The 15,356-nt window shown below is 39.6% G+C and overlaps 1 protein-coding gene across 1 annotated transcript in view; it reads right to left on the bottom strand.

The window, feature by feature from the left end:
• Nucleotides 1–4,169: 4,169 nt before the first annotated feature.
• Nucleotides 4,170–15,356, bottom strand: part of OPN3 (opsin 3) — a 57,410-nt gene continuing 46,223 nt past the window's right edge. The window contains exons 7-11 of the mRNA XM_080585184.1: nucleotides 11,765–11,843; nucleotides 10,461–10,590; nucleotides 8,392–8,465; nucleotides 4,578–5,569; nucleotides 4,170–4,205 (exon numbers count right to left, since the gene is read on the bottom strand). The gene's annotated coding sequence lies outside the window, so the exon portion shown is untranslated. The remainder of the gene's footprint in view (nucleotides 4,206–4,577; nucleotides 5,570–8,391; nucleotides 8,466–10,460; nucleotides 10,591–11,764; nucleotides 11,844–15,356) is intronic.

The raw sequence follows: 15,356 nt of genomic DNA, 5'->3' as shown, positions 1-15,356 counted from the left end.
AGTGAGGCACAGGCTTCTACAGGAACACAAGCTTGCTTATTGGAGACAATCCTACTTAATGCATAGATAAAGCTTTAACTTTAGCATTTTCTTATTCTTGGAGCTTAACTTTGAATCTTTAACATTCATTTCAAATAAAACACTTTATAGCTTGCAAGTAAAGAAATGACAGATAAGAGATCATTGCTACTTCCTATGGAAAACAGCAGGGAAGCAAACTAGAACATCTGTGGAAGAAATACCTAAAGGAAATGTCTGTATCTGATTATGTAAGAAGACAGAACTTTTGCCTTGGAAATCAGCTGAAATGCAGTCAAATTGAGGAGTAAACCTGTACTGAGGAACCGACAGCATTTATATGAAAGGTGTTCTATCAAAGTGTGCTTTCCTTTTTTACAGGAGGAAAATGAGATCTTGGTAACAACTGTCAGGCGAAATGAACAAAACTTTGATTCCTTCACAGTATCGTAAGGGGGGGGGGTGGGGTCTGTAGGATATTACATCCTACAGTAACACTTGTGGAGTTGTACAGGCATGACTTGTAATAGGGTGTTAATAGGCAATATTGTTGGTGTAGCAAGAGACAGGGTATTAGTGGGCAGTTGCTCTGAAAGTGTTTTTTGAAAGTTAACCCAAGTAAAAACTGATTTTTGCTTCACAAGCCATCAGCTGTGTTAATAGAGATGGTACTGTTTTGGCAGTAATTTTCCAAGGAGAGCTGCACCCTGCAGCCCATATGCTTCCAGTCTGTGCAAAAGAACATTAATTCAAATCCCCTGTTGATCTGACAGTCAACATTTTTTTAATCTATCCCTTGTCCCTCCCACTGATCCAATAGATTGAATTAGCCAGGAAGCAGGCTTAGAAAATGAAGTGGAAAACAAAGTATGATTATCTTTCTTTTATTTTCTTCACTCTGTAGCGTGAATATGCTGAATAATTAAGAAGATTACCTTGTGGAACATGGTGCCTCTTGAGCTTGGGGTTAGAGTACTTTGTTAAGATACTTTACCCATATGCAACTGAAGGAAAATTGAGCTACATGGACTTTTGCCAAATGATAGTAAAGCTACTGATAGTCTGTCAGCTTCAATATTAGCACTATTTTTCCATATTTTGCTGTTATAACAACAATAAAACAACAACAACAACAAAAAGTTAACCAAAATTAGCAATGCTTATAAATTCTAGTTTCAAGCGTCTCTTACCCGAAGATTTTGGAGGACATAAATAGCTATAAACTCAATAAAGGAGAACAAATAACATATCAGACAACATTAATAATTCATTAATTATGATCTCTTTCCCACAGCTAACAACTCCTGAAGAAAGTAGCACTTTATGTATATATATATATACACAGTCTGGAGATTCACATGAGTAGCAAGTACTTCTCTACCTTAAAACTGTGAGATGTATTTGAAAATAGACTTTAATTATCATTAGCACTTCCAAGTTTAGCGTTGGCAACAGTCAGCTTGTTAATTCAGGCAGTACAGGAACTGAAGTCATGACCAATTTTCCTTCATGCTCTAATAAACTGGTTGATTAAGTATAAGAAAGTTTGTTGCTGGAAGTGAACCAAGCATTATTTGTTCACTGGAAAGAAATACAGCATGTCTAGGGCCAAAATTTACATGTGCAGGATGGAGCAAAGTGATCAAGAAACAAGGACAAAAGTGAGGCCCAGAAGGCTTTGACTATTGTATTGCCTCTGCCACTAATTTATCATTAACAAATGATTTCATCTTGCTGTCCTGTTTTCCTCTGCTGCTTTTGATTGCTTGACCCATTTAAATAACTTATTCTAGCCATAACCTGTCCCCAAATCCATTCCTGTAACACACTGCCATGAAGTGATTGCAGTCCTGTTTGCAACAGCTGTGAGCCTGTTCATCAATAAATTGTGAATGCTTACCTAAAGATACTGTGGTTTAAAAAAAATAATAATAAATAACCCTTTTTTTCATAAATCATGAAATTATCTTTTCATATTTTTTTAATAGGTTTTCATTTTTCTGTGGGATGTGTTAATTTCTCAAATGCATTCCAGCATTGCATTTGTAGGAGAGGGTGGACTAGTGCTGAAGCTAAATGAAGATCTGGAGGCAGATTAACAGCACTCATGGTAAAAAGCTAAACAATAAAGAAAAATCATTTATAAAAATTGAAAGGTAGTTGATAACTCAAGTCAATAAAATTTTATTAGCAGTCTGCTTAGATTGTACTGGATATAAAATAGTTGTTATTGAAATAAATAGTTGTTATTGAAAATGTATTAGGGAAATGAAACCACAGACAGCTCTGCACTTGGTGCAAATAGTCACTATTGCCTCAGATGTGAGACAGCACCTGAAGAAGTATTTCTGTGTATTCATAAAACACCCTATACATTCAACTGTTTTCTAGGCAAGAGTTGATAGTTGTGCTGCACTGTGAATGCAAATTTTCATTCTGTATTTAGATACAGGTGAAACAATGTATTCTTTCACTTTGGTCTTTTCCCAAAGGTTTCATTAAAAAATGCAGACTACCAAAATGAAAACCAGACCAGATGTGCTGTGCCAGGAACAGTTACGGGGAGCTCTAAATCTTCTTCATCCTTTTAAGCTCCCAGAACAAATGTATGCTCAGTGCTGGAGGCCGTAGGTGGTGAGAATGCCTAGATGCAAACTTTGCCATAGCATGCCCAAAATAGTTTTCCATGGTTCTTAGGACAACCAGATGTTGCCTTAACTACACTACAATAGCTACATATATCCTCATATGTATCTGTCTTAATATGTAAGATATATGTATATATCCTATGTAGCTATATATATACTCAGCTGCAGTAGTACAACAAATTCAGGAACTTTATGCCCACCCAACTGAATAAGCATTTGTTAAGGATATTAAGAGGTCCTTTTAGGGTTACAGGGCCATGTCGGGCCCTTTACCAGAACATATCCGTAGCCTGAGAGTGGAGGGCTACATTTGCCTCAAAATGGATGATGACTGCCACTGATATGTCACTGTATAGTAAGGAACTCCAGTCACTTTTTAGTTGTGAAGGCAGGAGTATGCAAAATGAGAAGTTTGCAAACATGTATGTCTCAGAGCAAAAAGTCATTTTCATTATAGTTCTGAAGTCAGGTCCAGAAGGTTAGCAAGTCTAGAACTAGGTGTCAGTAGAGAAAACTGATGCGAAGGCTGAATGATCCTGCAGTGAGAAGTAACTTTGACACCAACCCGTTTTCATTGTTATGTATGTTCAGAGAAAAAGCTCACACAGTATTTTTTGCAGTTTGTTACACTGAGAATCATTTTTACATCAGGCGAAGGCTTGAGTTCTTTGGATTGAACTCCCTCTGGAAGAAGGTGGAAAAGCCCTAAGCTCTCCCCTAAAGAGACAGGGCCTTTGTAGATTCCTTAGATACCTTTCCTGTCTCAATTTCAGAGACGTGGGACACTGAGGATGCTAAGTTACATGGCTACCAAAACAGCTGGACAAATACATAGAAGAAAAATTTCTCAAGGGCTTCTAAACACAAAAGCAAATTCTCTGGCTTCAGGAATTCACCGAGCTGCAAGTCATGGCAAACTGAGGAAGAATTTCTGGGCAAATCTCTCCCATATGTTTAGTTTTCCTCTGCATCTTTTCCTGGTCAGATTTGGAGAAGGATTCTGGTTTCAGAGAGCATTTGCTCCCAACCATTACAGTTGTTCCTAGGTTCTGAACCAAAAAAGGCCCCCAGCAGAGTCTCCTCATAGTCACACATGTTGGGTTGTGTCCTCCTTGTACTCCAAGTACAAGTGCGTCAGGTGCTGCCTCAGTTCTGGGCCAGTGCACCTGCTTGCTGATTTTCCAGTGTGGATGCTACCAAAATGTGCCAGCAAACCACAACTATGACTTGTTTCATCGGCATTTCACAGATGACAGTTAGCAGCTGGTGACAGATTGATAGGTGAGAAGGTGAGAAAAGAGAAATCAAAGCTGACAAAACAGATCTGTTTGATCAAAGAGAGGTGTTTTTAGCTGGCTAGGCAATTAAAAAACAGGTACATTCAGACAGTTTATTAGGCCAAGTTAATTCAAGCATACCAAGTGCCTGGAGCTTGGCTGTCTTCACTCCCAAAAGTCACCCATGGCTTGCTAATGCGACTGCACATGTTCATGTTGAGATGGGGGAAAGGAAGAGGAGGGAAAAAAAAAACAACAGATACTTTGGCACAACTCCAGTTGCCTGTACTAATGGCTCCCGTCAGTACGAAATACAATAAAGATCCATCCCTTAGCCAAAAATATACTTGCTAAAGTTTTCCATTTTAATAATAGTTTACCTTTAGCCTTGGATGATACACATTGCTGTTTATGATGATTAACTTAATGTATAGGTAAGAAAAACAGTAATGCCTACAGAAAATGTGTGATCTTTTATCAGAATAGAAATACTTTCTACACACTGCTACAGTTAACAGAGCACAAGGTTAAAGCATTTGTCCAAAATACTACTTGAGTATAGTGAAATTAGCAATGTTTCAGGTATAGCCAGTGCTCAATGACCTCAAGGGACCCACTCTGAGGGATGATTTACCTCAGAAATCCGCGCCAGATGGAAAGTGGCTGTTGTGTTGGAGCGGCTGGAGGTCTCATTACACCCAGGCTCACGTCAGCCTTCCTTGCTGTTCCCAAACTCCTCGAAGGGACCCTTCCCCAGGCGAGGTGCCCATGCCCTGCACTCCCTTTCTCTGCCCACCTCTAGCACATCACCTGTGCTCTCAGGTGGAAAGCACCTGGCAAATCTTGGCTCCCTGTCAGAGCCACTCAGACATCCTGAGGGGAATGCCATTGAAATATTACTTTGTGCAAAGGAATTCCCTCACTTTTCCAGTGTTTTAAAGGTAGGGGTAAAAAGAAAGCTCATTGTGCATGATAAAGCTCCAAACTGCTCATGTATTACAGGGCTAAGGTGTGGCTGAAACAGTTTTGTACCAGTGCTACAATTCCTTAGTTCTGTGCTGTCAGGCGCACAGAGACATCTTGCATCTGATGGTGCCACATAGTTCTGGTCCTGAGGTCTTTGAATCTGTCTGCTAATGTTAATCCAACGTGAAAAATGCTCCTATCATCCATTGATACTGAAGTTATGATGGTCCACAGAGAATTCAAAGAAGGCGAAAGCTATTGAAAGCTTAGTTGCAATCTGGAATAGATTTGTGTTAGAAAAGTTGCTGCTTTGTCTAAATCAGAGTTGTCCATTTAATTATTCTTATACCAGCACATTTTCCAGCATTACTTTGCAGGCAGGCTAATTCTAACAGCATACGGGTGCCACTCTTGATTCTTTCATCCCACCAGGGGCAGAGGTTGTTCTGCACTTCTAAGAGCTGCCTTGTCCTAGGTCCTGTGTAAGCAGGTTAGAAGCCCAGCAAGAGGCATCAAAGGTAAACACTCTTGCTCACAAGATGTTCAAAAATGTCTTCTTTAAAGCCACCAGTCATCAGTGACATTTGCTGTACTTTGTCTCTTCACTTCACACTTGCAAGCTTTATTTTTTTTTCCTTTGGTTTGGCTTTGATTACGCTTCTACAGAAAGAGAAGTGAACTTTTGTTACAGAGGCATTACAGGCAATTTACAGTACCCTACAAAAATGCATTTTCATTGCAATTCATCAAGGCTAACACCATATTAATTTAGCAGTCTGGAAAAACTACAATTAATTTGATCCTTAGTGTTGATTAGTAGCTGACATTTTGTCTAAAATTAATCCTCAGGATGATACAGAAGGTCTCAGCTGGGGATTTAGCTGCTTGGAATTTGATCATTATTTGGACCTAAATAAAAGCATATTTGCAAAAACTGAGAAAATAATACAATTACATCTTCCTGTCAAGCCAAGGTGTTAGGAGTATTTCAGGTGCTTTGACTGCAGGCCAATTCAAAACACTGTTTACAAAGGAATCATGTTGCATTAGTCACTGAACATGCATATTGTTACAGCATCTTAAACATCAAATATATTCACGAGAACACGCAATCTTATGTATGTTTGGCAAATGAATATGAAGAAAGTATCTGTTAGAGAAGAAGAGGATCAGAATGTTGCAAAAGAAGCCTGTGGCTCTCATTTAGATGGGCAGTATGGATCCAACGTAGATTTCTGCAAAGCAGTTTCAAGAACGTCCATGAAAACTGCCAGCCTTGAGAGTTTAGATAGGTACTATGCTACCATATGGTAGAACTGCTTTCGAAGCAAATGCTGAGTTTTTGCTTTTCTGAGGAACCAGATGGCAAAGAGGTTGGTGTCTAGAAGCTGTCCCACCTAGATCATCAGAAGCAGTTAGTTGTATGGGACAGAAAGTGATTTTAATCTAAAGGCTTTTCAATAGTTCATATAAAATACAGATAATATCTGTATTTATTTCCCAAATATAAATGTATATATAGTAAGATCCCTGAAATAAATGATACTTGTTCTTGTGAAGTACTGATATAGATGTAAAAACATGATGCAGCAGCAAAGTGAATAATTCCTTTTCTAACTCCTTAGGTGTTCAGGGACTCTTCAATAATGTGTGTATTTTGCAAACTTTCCTGGAAGGCAGAAAAACCCAGTCTCTAGCATTGCCAACCAAACACCTTCCAAAAGCATTATGGACACTTAAAATAAATATCCTATACATTGATAGAGTAGGTGAGAAAGCACTGATAGCAACAAAGGGTATCACATATACACGATAAGTGCTGTATTTGTCATTTGTCTCCTAAAAAAGGGGAGCATTTGCTTCCAGAAAAAACTCCCATAGCAATTCTATAATAAAGCCTGAACAGACCTCAGTCAAGTTTTTAAAATGTGTCTTAGCTCAGAGCAGTAGCGCAATGAATTCTCCCAGCTGTCCCCACTGGCCATGTGCTGGTTACATGGCAGTGTGCTGCCAGTATACGTAATCTTAGGTTCTTGTGGATGAAGACCTGCTCCAGAAGCCCACCTAATGAGCACCAAGCCCTTGTGGGAATCAGAGGCTCCAAACCAATGAGTGAACACAGTGCCGTGAAATTTTCTGGCATGTGTGGAATATACATCCACCAGTACAGTGCTCTTTAACCAAATTGAGCTATCTTGTGGTAACCCTGAACCCTCCTTTTACTGCGTAAAGGCATCTGCACCTTCACATTTGCTGCCAGCCCTCAACTCTGTGAGAACAGATCGTGTTTCTTCCAGAGGCATCGCTTCATCCATATCTTCTCCCTTTCTGTTCTGTTGCCACCTCTGTGTTGACAAACTCTTCCAAAAGGCTTCCCTCTATCACTCTTCTTTCTTTCACTGTCCCTCTCTTTCCAGCCACGATCTCTCTTGCTGGCACTGGCAGTCTATTCAGCTTCCCTTCAGATGCCTTCTGCCCCATACAGACTGTAGTAATGTCACACAGGGAGGCAACACCAACGCCACTCTGCAGTAACCCCCCTAAATGTGTTCAGGGCCTCAGCTCCAGCCGCTCCAGCCTTCTGCTCTGTTCTTATCACACTACGCTATTTGCTAGTGGTGGTGTAGCCTGAAGTGACTGAAAACATTTTAATTTGTGAAAAATCCGTGGGTATACATTCCATTTAATTGAACAAAAAAAAATGTACATGAACATTTCAGCATGCGGAACACAGGCTTTCCAGTCCCTCTGGAAATCAGCGCAAGTACAGAAGGGTAATTAAGGGCAGAATTTGGCAATTACATTGGAGCTTTTTCAGGATGTTTTTGATGTGTCTCAGTGCAAAAGGGAACTTCCTTTCTCCCGGTAGCTGGGAGCATGACAATTCAAGTCTAGACCGAAGGCAATAATATTTCCAGATGAAAATCTATCACTGCAAGAATAGAGCCTGAATTAAGCAGAGTAAAGACAGGATCTCTAGATTTTCATCTATTAAAAAAAATGAAACAAAATAAAATCAATTGTAGACAGAGTCATTCTGAAAACCATCAGTCCAAAGTCTCAAATCCTTTTTCCTTCTTGAAACAAAACATGTTGTCTGAGTTGTTTTTTATTTGTTTGCTTGTTTGTTTTTTTCCCTTTTCTTTCCAGTTTTGGATTGCTTTGGCCATTCAACATAAGAAAAAAAAATATGCAAGAAAAACATCAAATGTAAAAAAGCAAACAATCTTCTTACTCTTCTTTTTCTGAAGTAAAACACAAATGTCTGATCTGATCTGCTTCTGATAATCTTAGCGAGTAACCTTTCTTTCCTTTAATTAGATAACAGGTTTTCAGTTCTTTACAGAGCTACATCTTATTCACATTTTGGAGAAGTTTCAGGGCTTCCTACTTGGGTGCCCTAATTAAAACCCACACAAGCAATAAACAGTCTCATGAAGGGATGGGGAACTGAGCAATTTTTTTACTAGTTATTAGCTCACCTTCGTGATTACCACGGTACAGTAGTCATGTCTGTACTCATGCTGTCAGTTAGCCACATTACTAACAGAAGCTCCTGTATGAAAAAGCACACAATGTAGTTATTTCAACAATAAGTATGATTGCAAGCATTACAACTAACCAGAATACAGCGGAAAAACAACTATGATATGGCAGACTCACTATTTGTTCTTTTTTCTCAGCAGCCACGTAGCAAATAAATTGTTAAGCAAGTGCCTCTGAAGAAGAGTTTTACCAATTCCTCATTTTCACTTTATTTTTATTTTACCCACTTAGGGTATCCTTAGTCATCCTAGGAAGTCCTTCATACCTTCATTTTTGCTGTGTTCCCCATTATTTCCTGTAATTTTATTTTCCTATATTCTATTTATAAATTTAATCAAACACACAGAAATAGTTACTGTAGATAATGCAGTTGAACTTCATTAAAAAACTGCAGGAAATGATAATAGCATTGTGGTGCACCAGAGTGGAAAGACATTCACTGCTGTTCTATTCTTCTGAAAACACACTTATTATCCAAAAGTACATCTTAAATTATCATACCCAACTATTATATATGGTTCTATTTCTCATTGGCAATTAATCTGTTTACATCTTTAAATTCAACCTTGTACTGAGGCTAAGCTCTGCATCTGAATCTTTGGCCTCTCAGCAGTCATGCTGCTTTCTTTAATTCAGATTATTGTGAAACTTCAGTACCATGTACAGAATTTTATCTAAGAGTTGTTCAGTCCTCTGAATTGTGTCTCAAATATATTATACTTGTAAAAAAAATATATTTATTTGGCCTTGCAAAGCCCTTTAATATACTGTATTTAAACCTCACCTGAATAGCTTGTGTATTTGCCATATATTCCCTCAATGAAAGCCTCATTTGCTAGTCCTTTGCCAGTAGACATTCTGTAGAAAGTAGCATGCTTGACATCCTTTGCCCTGCTGGATCCCATTCCACTGGTTTCCAAGGTTTTAGGGTGTGTTTCACATGTAATCTTATTATATGTTTCACCTGTGACACTTCCATGTGTCACTACTATATATTTAACCTGTGTCACTACTATAGGTTTCACCTGTGACAATGTCTACGCAGCCATGCAAAATATCCATGCAGGTAAAATTGCTTGAAGAATGCCTGTAGAATGCCTACAATTACTGAGTTCAAAAGTCTCCCTAAAGTACTGTCCAGGCAAGGACGCCGGACTCTGCGAAAACAGAGCAACGCGGTCTGGCCACAGCATGGACTGACACTAATGTGGTCCCAGGGAAGGCAGCGCCAGCCTGAATCAGGGCAAGGAGACATGAAGGGGTATTCACTGACTGTACACACAGTGTTGTTTTGTTAGCAATGCTGACAGGGCTACAGTGGCCTGGTGGACTGACAGCAATATCTCTAATTCCCTGTAATGCAGGGACTGTGAGGCAAGAATGCCAAGCAGCTGTGCATAAAGTCAGCTGTGGACACTTGGGAGGCTGTGTCAAATAAGCCTACAGCTGAGGTCAATTATATATTTAATATTTGCCATACAGAACCTCAATATCCATCCCAATGACTGCCAAAACCTGATCATCTATTAAGCAAAAGGAGGTAGGGGTAGACTGTCAGCAAAGCACTAGCAAACATGAAGCTTTAACAGTGATGTTTGGGCACGGGGACATGGGTGCTGTGATCCTGGCAAAGCACACAGCAAGTGGTTATTCTCATGAAGAAGTCTGGATTACTCTGTAGACCATCCCAGCCAAGAAGATCAGTGTGGCACCACCAGCATAATGCTCTTTCTTTCTGCCTCCATCCAAGCAAATGTGTGGGAGGTCTCCTGGGCCTCCTGGCCCCAGCATGGCACACTGCCAACACAGCCTGATGTTTGAGCAAGTGCTAGCCACAATGCAAGCACAAACCCCAAGGGAATCCCTGACATTTGTGCGCAGATAGGCAGGGTAAAGGGAGAGGGTGCACTTAAATAAAACCTTGTCTCTGCCCTCCCAATGTGCACAGGCGTAGGGTGTGGAACCAGACCAAGTCACAGAGTGATCCATGGGGAGGGGGTCATACCTCTGTCTTCTTCAGGTTGCTTGTTTGAAAATTAGTCAGGTGCAGCTGTGGACAAGATCTATGTCTGTGGAACAGTCCAAGCTCACAAATGTCCTCACGGCCATTTTCTCTGCTTCTACTCAAGGCTGCTCTGCAGAGGATGAGCACACACCACATTAAGACAAATAGCTGATGCCTGTAACGATGCAAGAAACTGAGCCAAGCTGAGCAATTTCAGTCCCATTTCAACATGAATCTCCTCTGAAAAACTGAAACCTCTTTTTCAATACAGGGAAAAACAGCTTTGTTTGGTGAGACAAGCAAAAGCTTTGCACAAAGAATTCTTTTTACTTAGCTAAAGGTCAACTCAAACTACAGCCCACTACATGTGGGTTATTTCCAGGCACAGTATGTGGATGACCAAACAGCCTGTGTGCGGGTCTGTTATCCCTGTTAGGTAACAGCGTCATCCTGCTCAGAGCATCTCTGCTGCAGCATGTCTGTACAGGGTGTAAATCTACTTCTAAAGCAGGCTACAGGCTCTATACTTTTACTTCAGCAAAAAATGATCACCTTTGTAACGCTGGTTAAACCAGCAGGTTTTCGTCTTCTCACCATGTCCCTCTGTATGATTCTCAAGACATTACTTACATGATATAAATATAAAAACTCCATCTATAGCAGCTTAAAACTCTTTGAGGGGTGCTAGCAAGTATCTTACCTCCTTCCTCAAATTTCAGTCCTATATAATGTCTGCCTTCTTTGAAAATGGAAGGGAGGAAGGAATTGGAAAATGCTGATTACTGTATGTACATTCTTTCAGGTCCCTTCATACTCTGGGCTAGCTTTTGGATTGACTATGCCTGAAGCATGAAATTACCTTTAGCTGATATGTTTTAAGTAGCTGTCATCTCTCTTATGTCCCTCTCCCCTCCCCCCCGCCTTTTTTTTTTTTTTAATGGATGTAATGTGCATGGTTAAAAACACGTATTTACAGAGCTCAATTTAGAGATTGTTCTTTGGTGCTCTCCCTATAAGTGAGCAGCATGGTTGTACAAAGAATTCTTCCTTAAAACATATTCAGCCACATAGTGACAATATACCAGGAAATGGCTCCCCCCAGAACATGCCAGAGCTTCCCAAATGCTTATCACTCCCCCAGAAATCAGGCAGCCTTTCTGGGCATGCATCAAGGAAGCAAAGTTCCGATGCTGCTGCAATTCTCAAAGCTCATCCGTTACACCTGAAGGAAGGAGTATTCATTTTTTCATTTTCCACATATCAGAAAGCAGGAGGCAGCAGAAAGCAAGCTGCAACAAACTAACCTTGCCTATTCCCAGACACTGGAAGGCTCTGCATGCAGGCAAGGCATGGATGGATGATGCAACTGCAGCATTCTTCCATCTGGAAAAATAGATAGTGTTGGTGTCTGCTGAGGCAAAGGTGAAGCTGTCGGCTCAATTAGGACCTGAAAAATCATGAAACCTACAAATCTGCTGAGCATCACTGGCAGCTATTTTAACTGCACAGGCAGACTAGAGAAGTAGGAGTTATTTATAACAGAGCCCAGTGCTAATTGCATGACTGACCACAGTGACTCATGCAGCCTTGGAGGTTTCTCACCTGCAGCCCAGGACCCTGGGAAAACTCCAAAACTCCCTGAAATTTGTACCAACATGAGGGTCCACTTCTGTTCTAAATAAAGAGAAAACACAATACTGTGTTTCATTAAATTTTACCTTTGTTCCTCTCTCTCAAAAATTGACTTTTTCAAGGTGACCGTCAAATACTGTCTGTCTTCAGGAGAAACAGCAGGGGTAAGACTGCTATTTGACTGTCTTTCCTGGCTCTGTTCAATTAAAATCTTATTTGCAGTACTGTTATTACTAGATATTTTTTCACTTTATGCAATTTCTTGAGGTATTAAACTGTTCAAGTTAAATGTCAGAAGGTAATACTGAAACATACCTTTCAGTAAACAGCACAGATGCATTAGTTATTCAAATTTATCAAATTAGACTGTGAGATGACAATCTTTTACAGAAATTAAATATATGGTCAAGAGTTTCTGTAAATAAGCAGCCATCCATCTTTATTCTTTAGTGCACTGTGCAATCTTCTGCATAATATTAGAAGACTTCTCTTTCAGAGAGATCCAACCATTTGATTTACGTAATAAAACGGTGTAAAACAAATATAATTTACAATGTTTCACCATAATTTTTGATTCAATCAAGGGAAAAGATATTACTTTTGAAATATAGAGTATCTATTTCATGTATATATATTGCTTTGGTTGGGTCTGGCAAGAAAAGGACTTTATAAATCAACAATAAAAGAGTGACATTTAGAAACTGCAAATCTGAAAGAAAAATATGTTGCTGTTTTATTAAGGAGCTTTACTAGCTGCCAAATCTTGCAAAAACTGGAAACGTGCCACTCCACACGCCTAGTGTCATACAAGCATTGAAACAACTTATATTGCTGTTAAAAGATCATTGAAAGCATCTTTTTTGTCTGTTTTTAACTCCGTAGAAGTCCACCCAGACCTTAAACGAGATCACACTAATCCTTTGAGACCCTTTAGAAAGTGCAAACCAGAAATTAAAGATAAAAATGGAAAGGAATGAATAAATCATAAAGTTGAAGGTCGCCCCTATAAATTAGGAAGTCGAGTCCTGAACTAAGTAGTAACATTTTCATAACAAATAAGCCAGTCGAGCCTTCGCATGGCCCTGCTTTCATCTAGCATGGGAATAACTCTCCTTTTCAGAGATCTACATTCAAACTATAAAAGATCCCCTTGGTTTTGAGGTAGCAGTATTCTCAATGTGAGCAATATCCTTTGGGCATTTAGTAAATACCTGATTTGTGTTTCTCATACTGTGCAACTCATTCATGAGCACATGAAAACCTCTTCTTCACAATTAAATAGATTGCTCTACATAGGAAAATTAAACAGGCAGCAAAATCATCTATAGCTCTCCATCACTGATCTCTCCTTTCCATTTTCTGTTCCCCATGGTGCTTGAGAAAATGATTCAAAGCCAAATATTTCTTTGGGCTTTGCTGCTGATCAGACTGTTCCTATCTAAGAAATCCAAACTTGACAGCTGCTTTTGGTGACATCCCTTCATTTGCTCTCTTGGCAATCTGGTCTGCCTTGTAATATCCTGTGGAAGAAAGAAGGAAGGAAACGAGGGATTACTCATGACTGTGGGCTAGAAAAGCAATAGCAATAGCGAACTGCTTTTGCATGATCAATCTATTAGACTCTTCTGTTAATCTCTGTTTGAAAGTCCACTTGAGCCAAGTCTTCTCTCAGCTACTCTTGTGAAGAAACTCTTCTGAAGGCAAAAAGGGTGCAGAGATGTGATTCTTTTCAGAGAGGAGCTCTTTCTTTCTTGACTTAAAAAGAGAGAGAGAGAGAGAGAGAGAGCTGTTTTTATTACCTCCCTTAGCCCTTCCACTATTGAATTACTTTGAAAAATAATTTTACACGGTTATTCTCAGACATACACGAGGTTACACAGATCTTTCATTCACCATATTTTTGTTCTCACTAGCATTGGCATGAGTATTGATATTCAGTTTCAAGATAAATGCAGAGGTTTTGATCCTAGAGGGAAACCAAAAAAAAAAAAAAAAAGTGTGGATATACATTTGGAGTACTGGAGGAAGAAGAAAGAAGAAAGGCAGATGAGATATTTAGAGTGATCATTAGTGTTATCTCAGGATATTCGCTGACCTCAAAACAAGAGAATTCTTTTGGATATCAGATTCAGAATTCAGGGAGAAATATAACTTGGCTCTTACATATGGGAGGGAAGAAGGGGACATGCTTGCTTTCACCATGGGACATCGATTGCTTACCATCTCCTCCTGTTCCTAGCCTCACCCTAACCACTCCAAGACATATCCCACCAGTTACCTGCCCTCCCCAGTGAAATCTTCACCTCAGAAGATTTTATCGAAAAGCTCCCTATTATATACAGATATTCCTGATATAATGTCTTCCACGTCATACCCTGATTTGACATTTGCACGTTTGTTGCCAGGGTGTTTCATTGTCATCAAGAGATCATTGACATAGTCAGATAAAATCTCAGGCCAACATCATATCAGCTATTTTTAGCTCTGCTATATAGGAAAAGCACAGAGGAGCTGGTGCTGTCACTTCTGTGAGATTTATGCATGGTCACTGGTTTAACAACTTTATTTTTACCTACCCAGGGAATCACATGAAATCATGATGAAATCATTTTTCCTCCCTCTCTTTCTGTTATTTAGAGGAAAGATTTGTGCTGCAACAGATGCATGAACAGGAGAGAAAAGAGGGAAAGAAGTGAAGGGTGTGTGCTAAAACACATAGCCTCGTGGACATAGCTTTATATGGCACTTCTTGTTCTTATCCTTGGCTGTCCAAGTGCCTTTCCCTCCACCAACACTAACTGGATCCAGATCTGCCCAAATGATGTTCCTTTTTAGAGTAACCATGCCTGAGCTCCACCTAAATGGAGGCTGTATGTCATTGCTCTCTTTGGCACTCTAGCAATATAAAGGGCCCTGAAGTGTATGTGAATGTATATGATGCCCTTTAAGGTCCCTTTATCCTATGTAAAAGTGCTCACCTGCAAATTATAATCAGTCACAACTGTTTTCAGGTGCAGTATAACCAGCAGTAATGGAATGTGAGAACTCCTTTCATTGATTTGTATTGCCTAGGTTCATGGTAGTGAGGGGTTTATGCTTCTTTAATGCTTAATAATTTACAGAAAAGCTTAGTGTGATTCAAGGAAGCTTCTTGCTGATAATACTTCAGGCTACCTATCTTTGTGTCCTCCAGACTATTGTTTTATTAATGTGAGGTCAACACCCAAGCAAGGCTCTTTGCTGTAGGCACAAATTCTGCTCAAA

This window comes from Anser brachyrhynchus, assembly GCF_964034855.1.
Source record: "Anser brachyrhynchus genome assembly, chromosome: 3".
Lineage (NCBI taxonomy): Eukaryota > Metazoa > Chordata > Aves > Anseriformes > Anatidae > Anser > Anser brachyrhynchus.
This window is presented reverse-complemented; position numbering and strand designations above follow the sequence as displayed.